Genomic DNA, 12,529 nt, shown 5'->3' with positions numbered 1-12,529 from the left:
GATGGAATTAGGAAAACAACTTCAGAAAACAGCTACATGGGCAGCGGCCCAGAGCCGAGCCACAACCCCAGACTCAGCCTCCCTCCTCGGCGTTGCCACCACTGCTGCAGTCACGGCTACTGATGGGGTGGACCAGTGCTTACCTCTGCTGTCTGCATCCCATTTGGGGAACGTCACTCCCACGGCCCCACCACATGTACAGGAAAGCAGCCCCAGAGGAGACATGAGCTCAGTTCCTGGGCTGGGACGATCCCACATGCCGAGGAGCAACTAGGCCTACGCACCACAACTACTGACCTGTGCTCTAGAGCCTGGGAAGCCACAACTCCAGAGCCCATGCACCACGGCCGCTGAAGTCCGCGCGCCCTAGAGCCTGTGCTCCGTGGAAAGAGAAGCCGCTACAATGAGAAGCCCTTGCACCGCAGCTAGAGAGAAGTTCCATGCCTGCCCCCCACCCCCGCCACTAAAGCAATGAAGACCCAGAACAGCCGAATAAATAAAAAACAAAATTATATATAAAAAAGAAAAGAAAGAAAACAATTCCATTTATAATAGTACCAAAAAAGAAAATATATAGGAACGGATATTCTGCAAATGAATTGCAGAAGTTATACTATAAAAACTACACACTGTTAAAAGTAATGAAGATAATTTAGATAAATGAAAAGATGTTCCACATTTATGAATCAGAAGACTTAATATCAAGTGGCAAAACTCTCCAAACTGCTCTACAGAGCCAAAGCAATTATTATCAAAACTACAACTGCCTTTTTTGCAGAAATGGACAGGCTGATAGCAAAATTTATATGGAAATTCAAGAAACTCCAAATACCAAAACAATCCATAAAGAAAAATAAAGTTGAAGGACTTACATTGCTTGATTTTAAAAACTTAATACAAACCTACAGTAATCAAAATGATATAGTACTGGCATAAGAACTCATATCATTGGAGTAGAATTTGCAGTTCAGAAATAAACCCGCATATTTATGGCCAGTTGTTTTCTTTGTATTGATTTATGATCTTATTGATTTATTGACTTATGAAGTATAGCTGATTTACAGTGCTGTGCCAGCCTGTGTTACACTGGCTCAGTTATACACATGTACATTCTTTTCTTATATTCTTCTCCATTATGGTTTATCACAGCATATTGAGTACAGTTCCCTGTGCTATACATTAGGACCCTGTTGTTAATCCATTCTAAAGGTAACAGTTTACATCTACCAACCTCAAACTCCCAGGCCACCCCTCTCCCCCAGCCCCTTGGCAACCACAGTCTGTTCCCTACAAGCTAAGTGTCTGTTTCAGTTCATTTGTGCCGCCTATATTTTTTGGCCATGCTGAGTCTTGGTTGCTGCGTGGGGCTTTCTGTAGTTGCGGTGAGAGGGGGCTCTTCTCTAGTTTGGTGCATGGGCTTCTCACTGTGGCGGCTCCTCGCTTTGTGGATCATGGGCTCTAGGGAGATTCAGCTTCAGTGTGGCAGTGTGTGGGCTCAACAGCTGCAGTTCCCAGGCTCTGGAGCACAGGCTTAATAGTTGTGCTCAGGCTGAGTTGCTCCGAGGCAGATAGCATCTCCCCAGACCAGGGATCGAACGGAGGTCTCCTGCATCAGCAGGCAGATTCTTCACTACTTAGCCACCAGTGACTCCCCGTGCCATATTTTAGATTATACATATAAGTGGTATCACATGGTAATTGTCTCTTTCTGACTTCACTTAGGATAATAACCTCTAGTTGCATCCACATTGCTACAAATGGCATAATTTCATTCTGTTTTATGGCTGAATAGTATTCCATTGTATGCATACACACACTACATCTTTATTTATCTGTCTGTGGATGTTTAAATTGTTCCCGTGTCTTGGCTACTGTGGACAGTGCTTCTACAGACATAGAGGTGCATGTATCTCTTTGAATTACAGTTTTCTTACAGGTATATTCTCAGGAGTGGGATTGTTGGATCATATGGTAGCACTGTTTTAAGTTTTTTGAGGGATCTCAATGCTGTTTCCCATAGTGCACCAACTTACATTCCCACCAGCAGTGTAGGAGGTTTCCTTTTTCTCCATACCCTCTCCAGCATTCGTTATTTGTAGACTGTTTAATGGTGGTCATTCTGACCAGGGTGAAGTGGTACCTCATTGCAGCTTTGATTTGTATCTCTCTAACAGTTAGCAATACTGAGCATCTTTTCATGTGCATGTTGGCCACCTGTATGCCTTTTTTGGAGAATTGTCTATTTAGGACTTCTGCTCATTTTATGGTTGGGTTTTTTGTTATTGAGCTGTATGAGCTATTTGTATGTTTTGGAAACTAAGCCCTTGTTGGTCACATGGTTCACAAATATTTTCTCTCATTCTGTAGGGTGCCTTTTCATTTTGTTTCTAGTTTCCTTTGCTATTGCAAAAGCTTTTAAGTTCGATAAAGTTCCATTTGCTTATTTTTGCTTTTATTTCTGTTGCCTTGGGATACTGACTTAAGAAAACATTGCTATGATTTATATCATGTCCAAATAAAATCTTGTAATAGAATGTTCAGAATGCCATTATGTATAAAGTGGTTTGAAACAACCTAATGTCTACCAACTAATGAATGGGTAAGCAAAATGTGGCATACATACATAATGGAATTTTGACAATAAAAAGGAATGAGGTAATGTAACACGTTACAATATAGATGAATTTTCAAAACATGCTAAGTGAAAGAAGCCAGTCATATATCGCACAACTCCATTTACATAAAATGTTCAGAATAGGCAAATCTATAGATATAAAGTAGATTGGTGGTTGTCTATGACTGGGTAGTGACTGCCAATGAGTATAGGGATTTTGGGGGGGGGTGATGATTATACCTCTCTTTAAATGTACTGAAGACTATCGAACTGTGTACTTTAAGTGCGTGAATTATATGTAATATGAATCATATGTCAATACATATAGTAGCAAGAAAAATTATGGGATAATTAGGGAAATCTGAAGGCTGACAGGGTAGTGATAATACCAGTTATTACAATTGAACTGCATGGGTCCATTTACACATGGATCTGAGGTTGGTTAAATCCATGGATATGGAACCCTGGATTTGGAGGGCTGTCTGTGAGACTTATGCATCTACGGATTTTATTATCTGCTGCGGGTTCTGGAATCAATCTCCCATGGACACCGACGGATGTACCATACTGTTAATTTTTCAAGTGTGATAATGGCATTGAAGTTATGTTTATTAAAAAAATTGTCTTTTTACAATACTAAAATATTTATGGGTGTAAATAATTAGAAACAACTCTTTTGAGCCTACCTATCACTTTAAGTATCACCCCGTTTTTCTGCCCCCCCACCTTAAACTCCTTCTCCAAATTACCTATTGACCCCCATCCCCATTTCTATCCCTACCACTGTCTTCTGAACCAGTTCCAAGCAGGCTTTCATCTTCAGCACTGCAGAGCTGAACCAACAGTCAATTACAGCCCATGAGTACAGATACCCTTTTGTATTCTCAAGTTTTGCATCTATAGATTCAACCAACCAGGGATCAGAAATATTAAAAAAAAAATTATAGAATGTCCCAGAAACCAAAACCTGATTTTGCCATGTTCTGGCAATTATTTACATAGCATTTACATTGCATTAGGTAATATAAGTCATCCAGAGATGGTTTAAAGGGAGGATATGTACGTAGGTTATATGTAAATACTATGTTGTTACTAAAATAAGAGACTTGAACATCCAGAAGGATCCTGGCACCAATCCCCTCTCCAACGGTGACTTAACTGACTAGGTTGCTCTTTCTCTTATTTCAGTTGCTGCTTTCTATTTCCTTTCCTAGTTTCATGACCATCTTGATCCCTAAATGCTACAGAGCCCCATGGCTCAGTTGTTAGATAAATTTTTCAAATTTATACTTATCTAGATGATCTCATGGCTCTAATGTTCTCTAAATGCTGACATCTCCCACATGCCCAGCCTGCACCTTTTTTTTTCTGGAATTCCGGATTCATATGCCTACCTTTCTTCTTGATATTTCTCTGTGTTAATTTGAGATGCATCTCCAAAGTTGAATTTCTTGTCTCTTCTCATTCCCAACTAGTTCCTCTGTTTCCCCATTTCAATAAACGACAACTTTAAACTGCTCAGGCCGAAAATCGTGGGAGTCACTCTGGATTCTTATTTTCACTCCCTACAAGAACTGAGCCATCAGATCGATGTGCCTGAGTGCACACAGACACCTTCCACTACTTCGACTTTTCCCACGTCACCTTGCCCCTCACTTGTAGTATTTTACTAGTCTCCTAAGTTGTCCCCCTCTTGCTCCCCTACAATCTATTCTCAAAATAGAAGCTAAAGTGAGTCTATAAAAACAGAAATCGATAAACAAGGTCCTGTTGTATAGCACAGGGAACTAATTCAATATCCTGTGATAAATCATAATGGTAAATATGAAAAAGAATGTATATACATGCATAATTGATTTACTTTGCTACACAGCAGAAATTAACACAATTGTAAATCAACTGTACTTCAATAAAATGAATAAAAAAATAGAAGTCAAATCATGTTTCTCCTCTGCTTAAAACCTACCAGTGGCTCCCCATCTTACTTAAAGCCAAAATTCTTATATTGCCCTTGAAATCCACAATTTGGACTGAAGCCCCTGAATGTCACAATTTGGCATTCTCTTACTTCTGACCTCATTTCCTACTTTCCCCTCGCACACACTGCTTCTGCCACTCTGGCCTTTCAGTTCTTAGAACATAGGAGGTGTCTGTCTCAGAAGGACTGTGGCACTGGCCTCTACCTGGAAGGCCCTTCTCCAGGGAAAGGACACTGCTTGCTCCTTCACACATTCGCCGTGTACTTCCCAGTGCCCCTCCCCCTTGTGCTATTTAAACAGAAATTCCTTTCCCTATTCTCAGCACTCCCTCATTAATTTCCTGCTTCAGTTTTTCCATATTTATTCTACCTGGCTCAGTATATATTTATTGCTACTCTGCTTTCTATCTCCTCTTCCCAAAAACAAAGATTTTTTCCTACTTTGCTCAGTGGTTGGCACACAATCAGTACAGAGTATTTTTGATGTGTTAATGCTGTTTATAATGCACTTACATTCTCTGACTCCTTGTTTAACTGACACTAGCTTCTTGGGAGTTTGGCCGTGTCCCTGAGGAAGGTGAAACTAATTGAACAGACTGGCCACTCAGACTGCTGTAAGAGCACCCAAAGCACAGAGTGGGAATTCTACAGGTTCAGGTTGCAGTTGCAGCCTTGGTACCAATCAGCCATTAGGTGCTGGGCAAATCATTTTTTCTTTCTGGTCCTCTATTTACTCATCTGCTAAATGGGGCTCATTGCTTCAAATGACCTCACAGGATTTTTGAGGAAGCAAAAGTTAAAGATGAAGTGTTGAGTAGGAAATGGTGTGTCTCATTATTTTCTCTACTATAGACAAAGATATACTTACCTGACATTTTATACTTTTTAAGAGCAATGTGTAGGCCTGGACTAAAACTTGAGTGTTCTTTTAGGAAACTTGGACGATGCAGGTTTGCTGTGTTAAGCTCTTTTACACATCAGTAATTTGAGAGTGGAAGCTCTTGCTGTTAGCCTATTCTTTCTCCTGTGAAACCTCCCTCTCACATGTAAATTATTGTTTTTCAGCATTCTTGCCCAAAGAAGTGAATAGTCACTGCCCATGGGTGCCCAGCTCCTGTAGAAGTTTGTTTTCTGATCACTTGTGTGTATGTATGGTTGGTGAGCTTCCCCTCAGCCCATCTGTATCCCAGAACCTTGGTTTCCTCACTTGTAAAATGATGTTAATAACTGGCTGTTTATTTTGTGGATTCAATGACATATCAATAATTTACATAAAGCGGTAGTACACTGCCTAGCATATATTAAAGCTTCCGAAATGCTACCTATAAATGGAGACTGTATTGAGCTGCCACACTCAGGGTCACTTTCTAAAACAGTTCTTCCACAATGTTACTACCCCTAGTTGAGGACCTAAAACAATGTAGATCTCTCTACCTGGTTTCAAAATATTCCCCATCCTATTGAAAGCAGAGTTCAAAGAGGTATTTGTACACTTTTGTTCACAGCAGCATTATTCACAGTAGCCAAAAGGTGTAAGTAACCCAAGGGTTCATTTTGGGAATATATACATATATATATCTCATACATATAATGGAATAGTATTTAATTTTAAAAATCAAGGAAATTCTAGGATGTCTCTGGTAGTCCAGTGGTTAAGACTCAGTGCTTCCACTGTTAGGAGGTGCCATTCCTGGTTGGTTAAGATCCTGAATGCTGTGTGGTCAAAAAAGAACCCCAAAGAATTTATAGATTATTACAATGAATAATGTGGCAAAAAGGGGGGGGGGGCGGAGAGGGAAATTCTGACACCTGCTTCAACATGAAAGCAGGTTCAGGCTCAGTGAAATAGTGTAATAAGTCAGTCACAAAAGGAACATGGTTCCAATTACATGAGGAACCTGAGCAGTCAAATTTATAGAGAGTGAAAGAGTGGTTGCCAGAGGCTGGGGCAGGGTAGGGCCAGGGCTGTTTAAAGGGTAAAGAATTCCAGCTTCCTACAGTTGAATTCAGAAGATGGTAGCACAGCAGTGTAAATGTACATAACTATACACTTAAAAATGAATGGTAAATTTCATGTCATATTTTATCAAATAAAACATCAGACATTCCTGGGACCTCCCTGGAGGTCCAGTGGTTAAAAGTTATGAGCTTCAATGAAGGGGACACAGGTTCTACCCTGGTCAAGGAACTAAAATCCCACATGCCACGTGGTGGGGCCAGAAATATTAAAAAAACTGAACATTCCCCATCCTAGTTACCAACACTACTTTCCGCTTGTCTGTTTGTTTGTTTTTTTCCCCCAATTCAGTTAGGCTGCTTTCTTCACTGCACTCAGTAAAACGTCCACTGCCTCCTGGGTCCTTGCCCCTTGCTATCCTCTCTGGAAAGCTCTTTTATCACCACTCAGCGGTTTTCAAAAGGTCGCTTGTGCTTTTCTCCAAAAAGAGGTCCTCCTTTCTAGATCTAAACAGGAGTCACCTCCTACTTGCCATCGCTACTCCGTCAGCCCACAGTCCGCTCCCTTTCCTGCACTCCACAGAGGAGTCTACATAAGGCTTGTGTTAACTGAGTCTCTCCAAGCACATCATCTAAGTCCTGGACCTTCACAGGTAGGATCTCACGGGTGTCCACACACCGGACTAGCAGGAGCTCCGCATACGAGAATCGAGACGGAGGGAGGCCAACTCACACTGAGTGGCTTCCGCGGAGCAGTGTGTAATCTCACGAAAGCTTTCAATGTCAAATTACAAGTGAGGGTAGGCGCCCGACGCAGCAAAACTGTGGGCCCTTCGAGATCCTTAAAGGGGAGTCCTGCAACTTGCACAGCTTTTAAACCTCCGAGACACGCTCCCACACTTCTTCCAAGAGAAAGGCGAGAGAGGGGATGGAAGCCGCCTGCTTTGTGCAGGCACTCAAGGAAGAAAGTCTCCAGGGTCTCCGAGGCGTCCACAGGGCTGGCTCGGCTTCAAAGAGGGCAAAGAACCGTTAAAAAGTTGTGCTTCCGGCTCCAGCGCCCGCGCCTACCCGAAGGGTGAAGGGGGAGCCTCGGTACGGAGCGTCGCAAGGCACAATTTCCTTCGCCCTGGACGCCCAGAGGGTGCGCCGACGCGCGTAACCCAGAAGTGAAAGGCCGGTTCCCTCAGGTAGTAGACCTCCTCGCCCTCACCGGGGGAAGTTCCGGCCGGACGCCTTTTACCCAAGCTTTCTGGTTCCTCCTGAGCTCTACGCTCCCTGCGTTCTGGTGCCCTAACTGCCATGGCCGCTTAGATTCAATCCTCTCTGCCTAGCCTGAGTTTTGCCGCAACTCGCCGGGGGCCCGGCTCCGGCCTGGCCGCCCTTTTCTTAAAGAACCTTTCCCTACGGGTCCCCATCAAGGCCAATTGACGTTCTCCGAGGAGGCAAGAGCTCCAGGGACTGGCAGGTCCCGAATCCGTCGCAGCCAGGGCGGCGCCTGCGCCGGGCGTTACCATAGAGAAGCGGGCGCCTCTCTGCTCTCGGTTTACACACTCTATGGTCCAGCCGGGTCGTGGCGGTAAGGCGAAAAAAAGGGAGACCTCATTACGCAGGCGCTCTGGGCTTCTAATTTTTTTTTTTTTTTAATCCCCGCACCAAGCGCTTAACCTCATTGGGGTGGAGGAGAAGGCGGCGGCCGTGTGGTCCGCAGCGGCAACAGAAGCGGATAATACGGCCGTAAGTGCTCGGTTAGGGCGAGGGTGTGTAGACCCCAGGCCTCCCAGGCCCCTGCCCCCCTCGCGGTGGGGGGCGCCGAGGCTGGGTGGGGGCTAGGTCCAGCGCTGTCATCCGCTCTTGGGTGCACTTTGGGGGGAGGGGGCGGCCCTTGGGTGGGAGCTGGGCGGGGAACGGGAGCTGAGGACTGTTTATCCAGCCCGCAGATCGCTGATCCCACGCTGCTTTGCAGAGGGTTGGGGGTGGCTCTGGGGTCAGCCTGGCTTTGTGTGCCCCTCTCTCTTCTCTCCCGGACCCCACCCCGGGCCCCCTTCCCGACCCTAGTCTCGGGCCTGGTAGGAGAAGCCGCGTTTGAAAAGAGCCGGGGCTTGCGAGGGGAGGGGGCGAGAGAGAGAAAACCCCCCACAACTACTCCTGGGCGAGTGGTGGGTGTGGAGAAAGATCGGGAGGGAAGGGGTCCAGCCGGGCCAGACAAAGCCGAGCGCGGGCCGGGCGGGATGCGCAGGGTGCCGGAGGTCCGCGGGCCCGCAGCTAGCTGCTTCGGAGGCTGGGAAAGCGGACAAGTGCTGAGTTAAGCCTTGTGCAGCCTCCTCAACTTGCCTTTGTTGTTCTTCGGTATTGGGAGGGACGCTCTGACGGAGAGGAGTGTGTGGTCTTGAACGTTAGCCTGGTTGGGTACAATGGAACTCATCACATTTTGCTTTCTCGTTTCTCCAAGCCGCTCGGATGAGTCTGGGGTTTTCCAGAGTCTCACTTATTACATAATTTAAAAACAACAACAACCACAACTTGTGTTTATTCCTAGAATTAAAAACAAAAATTAGGTAGAGGCTTGAAACATGTTTTGTTGCATCTGGGTGAGTTTCTGTGTCGTGAGGTTTGTTCATTAATGTTGACCATTTGTCGAGCCTGTGAGCTCTTTAAACATGATACTTTCATTTGTAGATATGACTTCCAGAGCTCTAGATTCTCTAGTCCTTTGGGAGGCAGTGATGCAGAAGAGTCAGAAGTGAGAAATAGTTGCTTGCTGCCTTGTGCCTTGCACCCTGTTCCGGTGCCAGAATCTGGTATAAATGATGGCTTTAGAAATTGTTGCTTTTTTTTACTGTTATTGTGACATTTACTGTCCTCTTGGTCAGAGAAATCCTGGACAGTGGGCTCCTTTTGCTTGTCCAGGGAGTGGAGAATAGTAACGTTGATGCAGAGACCATATAGATAAGAAGAATAACATCACAGTGTCCCAGAGTTACTTATCTTTTCCATTTGCTAAGAAAGATTTAAATTTTGGTGAGCTGTTTGCTTATCCATCTTTGTAAGATTGTGTAATTGCACCTTTTTTAGCAATTGTTACTCAGCACTCAGTTTCTGAAATTCATAGCTTATCAGCTAACATGTAGATGTTTTAGGATTTTAAAGTTTTAATCTTTGTTGAGGAGTTTTCAGCTGTAGTTTTGTATTCTCCCAACTAAGGTTAACCAAAGTCAGATATCCTTGGAAGAGACTGTTGGTGGTAGAGTTGTCAAATATTTTATCTCCATTTTACAATCTAAGTGGTAGTGAATAGGGAAAAAGCCTTTGCACCTTAAATTAGTGTTAGAACTGAAAACCTCAGTCTCCTGGAGTGCCAAGATTTTGACCACAGGCTCAACTTTACCTGAAAGAGGTAGACATTCTTTTGTACTAACAGGAAGCAAAAATATGAAGCTTGGTTTTTTTATGCTTGAGTAACTACTGCCATAGGATCTCTTAAGTGTAGTTCAGATGATGGGAACTTGCTTTTTATAGAGCAAGATTTCAGATCCTTAAAATAGTTTGACAGGGATGTTGAGACATGAATGGCCAGAAGACCATTAAGTTTATTGTTCACATGTGTTATGTTTTGTTCACTGGTTTGGGATTTAGATTTTTTTCCCTTTAATCCTTTGTTAATTTTCTCCCCCCCCTTTTTTTGGATAGCTCAATCTCACAGTTTATAAGTTGGGTGAGATAGTCTTTTTGTACCTGAGACATAAATTAGTTTTTTCAGACTCCATTTATTCCTTAACAATCTTCTACTTATAAAGTTGTAGCTTTTTAGATTGATGGATAATGCTTTTTATTTTATAGTACTATTGGTAAATGTTATAATCATTTAAGGGATGATAACATATTAGGCTGAGTTTTGATAACAACTTTGATGATTGCAAGTGTGGTTGTTACATAGTGAAAAGAATAGACAGTAGCAGAAAATAATGTTTAAAAACAGAATCACTGATGATTCAGTCTTTGGTTTGTAAAATGTAATTTAAGAAAGTAAACTAACCTTTCTTTACTGAATGCAACCAGGTCAGCATCCATAAAGAGTGTGTGTGTTTCGTTAACTGACCTCTAAAGGCCTTTTCTTTTTAGCACCACAATTTCTTGAGTGTTAGCTATGTCTTCACACTGCAGGGCTTTCTCCACCTCCCTTGGGCTCAGACCAGTATTGCCAGGCTGAATGCATCTGCTCCTCAGTTTCTTAAATGGCACCTCCACAGAATCCGCCTTCCCACCAGCATCTTTAGGGATCCACTTTCTCGCAGGCATCCCCTGAAGATGTAGCTCAGATGTGTTCAAATGGCAGCATTTCTTCCGTAATACTTTTGTTGACTTTTCTCCTGTTTCTTGCCTGGAAGTCTCCTCGCTCCTTGTTGATTCCTGTTGTATCCATTACCTTCCTCCTGGGAAGATTCCTCTGGTGATTTACTCTTCTCTAGGTCCTTGAGGGTCCTGGGAGTTTGTAGAAGATTTTGTAGTAGTCTCTGTGCTTGGACTACTGGCCTTGTGTAACCAGTCTCTGTAGAAAGTGTGAAGGAATAAACCAGTGTATCTTAACTTAGAATAAAAGATTGGAGCCTTGGAAGAGCTCTTAGAGGCCCCATAGTCCAACATCCTGCCTTTTGTCTGCTGTATTCTGGTCTTGAGCCTCAAACCGCAACCTGCTTTCCTGTCGCTGGACAGGTCTTGATTGCTGGAAAGATATTCTAGACTGTCTTCACTCTGCCCCTCCCCTTTGCCTGTTGATCTTCGTACTCTCTGAAGCAACATGAATCAAATCTGTTTCTTTTCCGTGAAATGGTCTTTCATTTCCCAGGACAGTCATCAAGCCTTTTCTAGATTTATTGATTAATTTATTAAACCCTTTCTTTAGTTCCATGGTGGCTCAGCTGGTAAAGAATCCGCCTGCCATGTGGGAGACCTGGGTTCGATCCCTGGGTTGGGAAGATCCTGAGGAGAAGGGAACAGCTACCCACTCCAGCATTCTGGCCTGGAGAATTGCATGGACTGTATAGTCCATGGGTCACAAAGAGTTGGACACAACTGAGTGACTTTCACTTTCAGGAACCACAAGGATATAGCTGAAAAGACACACTTCAAGGGCTCACTCATAGTGTAAAGGAGGAGACAGATAAAATGTTACAAATTCTTCCCTGTGATGCTGAAGTATGAAAACAGCCCTAGGCCCTTTGTCCCTGCCTGGTTTAAGCTGATACCACCTAAACCAGACACTGTGCTCTCTTTAGACAACTCTTGTTTGTTATGGTCCTTTAAATGCAATATATGAAATAAAGCAGAATTTGATATGACCTGACCAGAATATACAGTTACTGTCTTAGGCTGGGAAACTGTACCAAGGATTTTCAGACATGTGAGCTTTCTGGTTCTGCCACTTCCTAGCCCTATGGCTTTGGGCCATGGGCCAGTTAGATCATCTCTTTGTGTTTTAATAATTTCATCTGCAAAAGAAGGGTGAAAGGCAGGCAGTGTTAATAGCAGCATCTTCTTATAGGGCTGTGTGAGGATGAAGTGAGATAATATATGTAAGATGCTAAGAATAGTGACTGGCGTATACTGAGTAAGTATATGGACTTCCTGTCATGTATTCATGGTAAGAGTTAATGTAATAATAATAGCAGTAGCTGGGTCTTCCCTGGAGTCCAGTGGTTAAGACTCTGAGCTCCCAGTGCAGGGGTAATGGGTTTGATCCCTGGTTAGGGGACTAACATCCTGCATGCCCCAAGATGCGGCCAAAAAAAAAAAAAAAAGCAGTAATCACGTTGCCAGAATCACTTGGAGAGGGTCTTAAAATACAAATGGCCTGGTCTTATTTATCACTAGCCACCCAGAGATTTTGGTCAGTTAAGTCTTCGTCGGGCCTGGAGAGTCGCAATTTTTTAACAATCCTCAGGTAAATCCGAAAAATACAGTTTGAAAGTCCTGCGTTCTATGTT

The 12,529-nt window shown here is 43.5% G+C and overlaps 1 protein-coding gene across 12 annotated transcripts in view; it reads left to right on the top strand.

Moving 5' to 3' along the window:
• Positions 1 to 7,257: 7,257 nt before the first annotated feature.
• The window catches only part of CLASP1 (cytoplasmic linker associated protein 1), a 266,051-nt gene continuing 260,779 nt past the window's right edge, over positions 7,258 to 12,529 (top strand). For 11 of the 12 annotated variants that reach the window (XM_043894523.1, XM_043894522.1, XM_043894514.1 and 8 more), the window contains exon 1: positions 8,131 to 8,282. The gene's annotated coding sequence lies outside the window, so the exon portion shown is untranslated. The other variant, XM_043894511.1, reaches the window with a different exon arrangement.

Source organism: Cervus elaphus, chromosome 33 (assembly GCF_910594005.1).
Source record: "Cervus elaphus chromosome 33, mCerEla1.1, whole genome shotgun sequence".
Taxonomy (NCBI): Eukaryota; Metazoa; Chordata; class Mammalia; order Artiodactyla; family Cervidae; genus Cervus; species Cervus elaphus.
The sequence above is the reverse complement of the archived record's forward strand: the minus strand, read 5'-3'. Positions and strand labels throughout refer to the sequence as shown.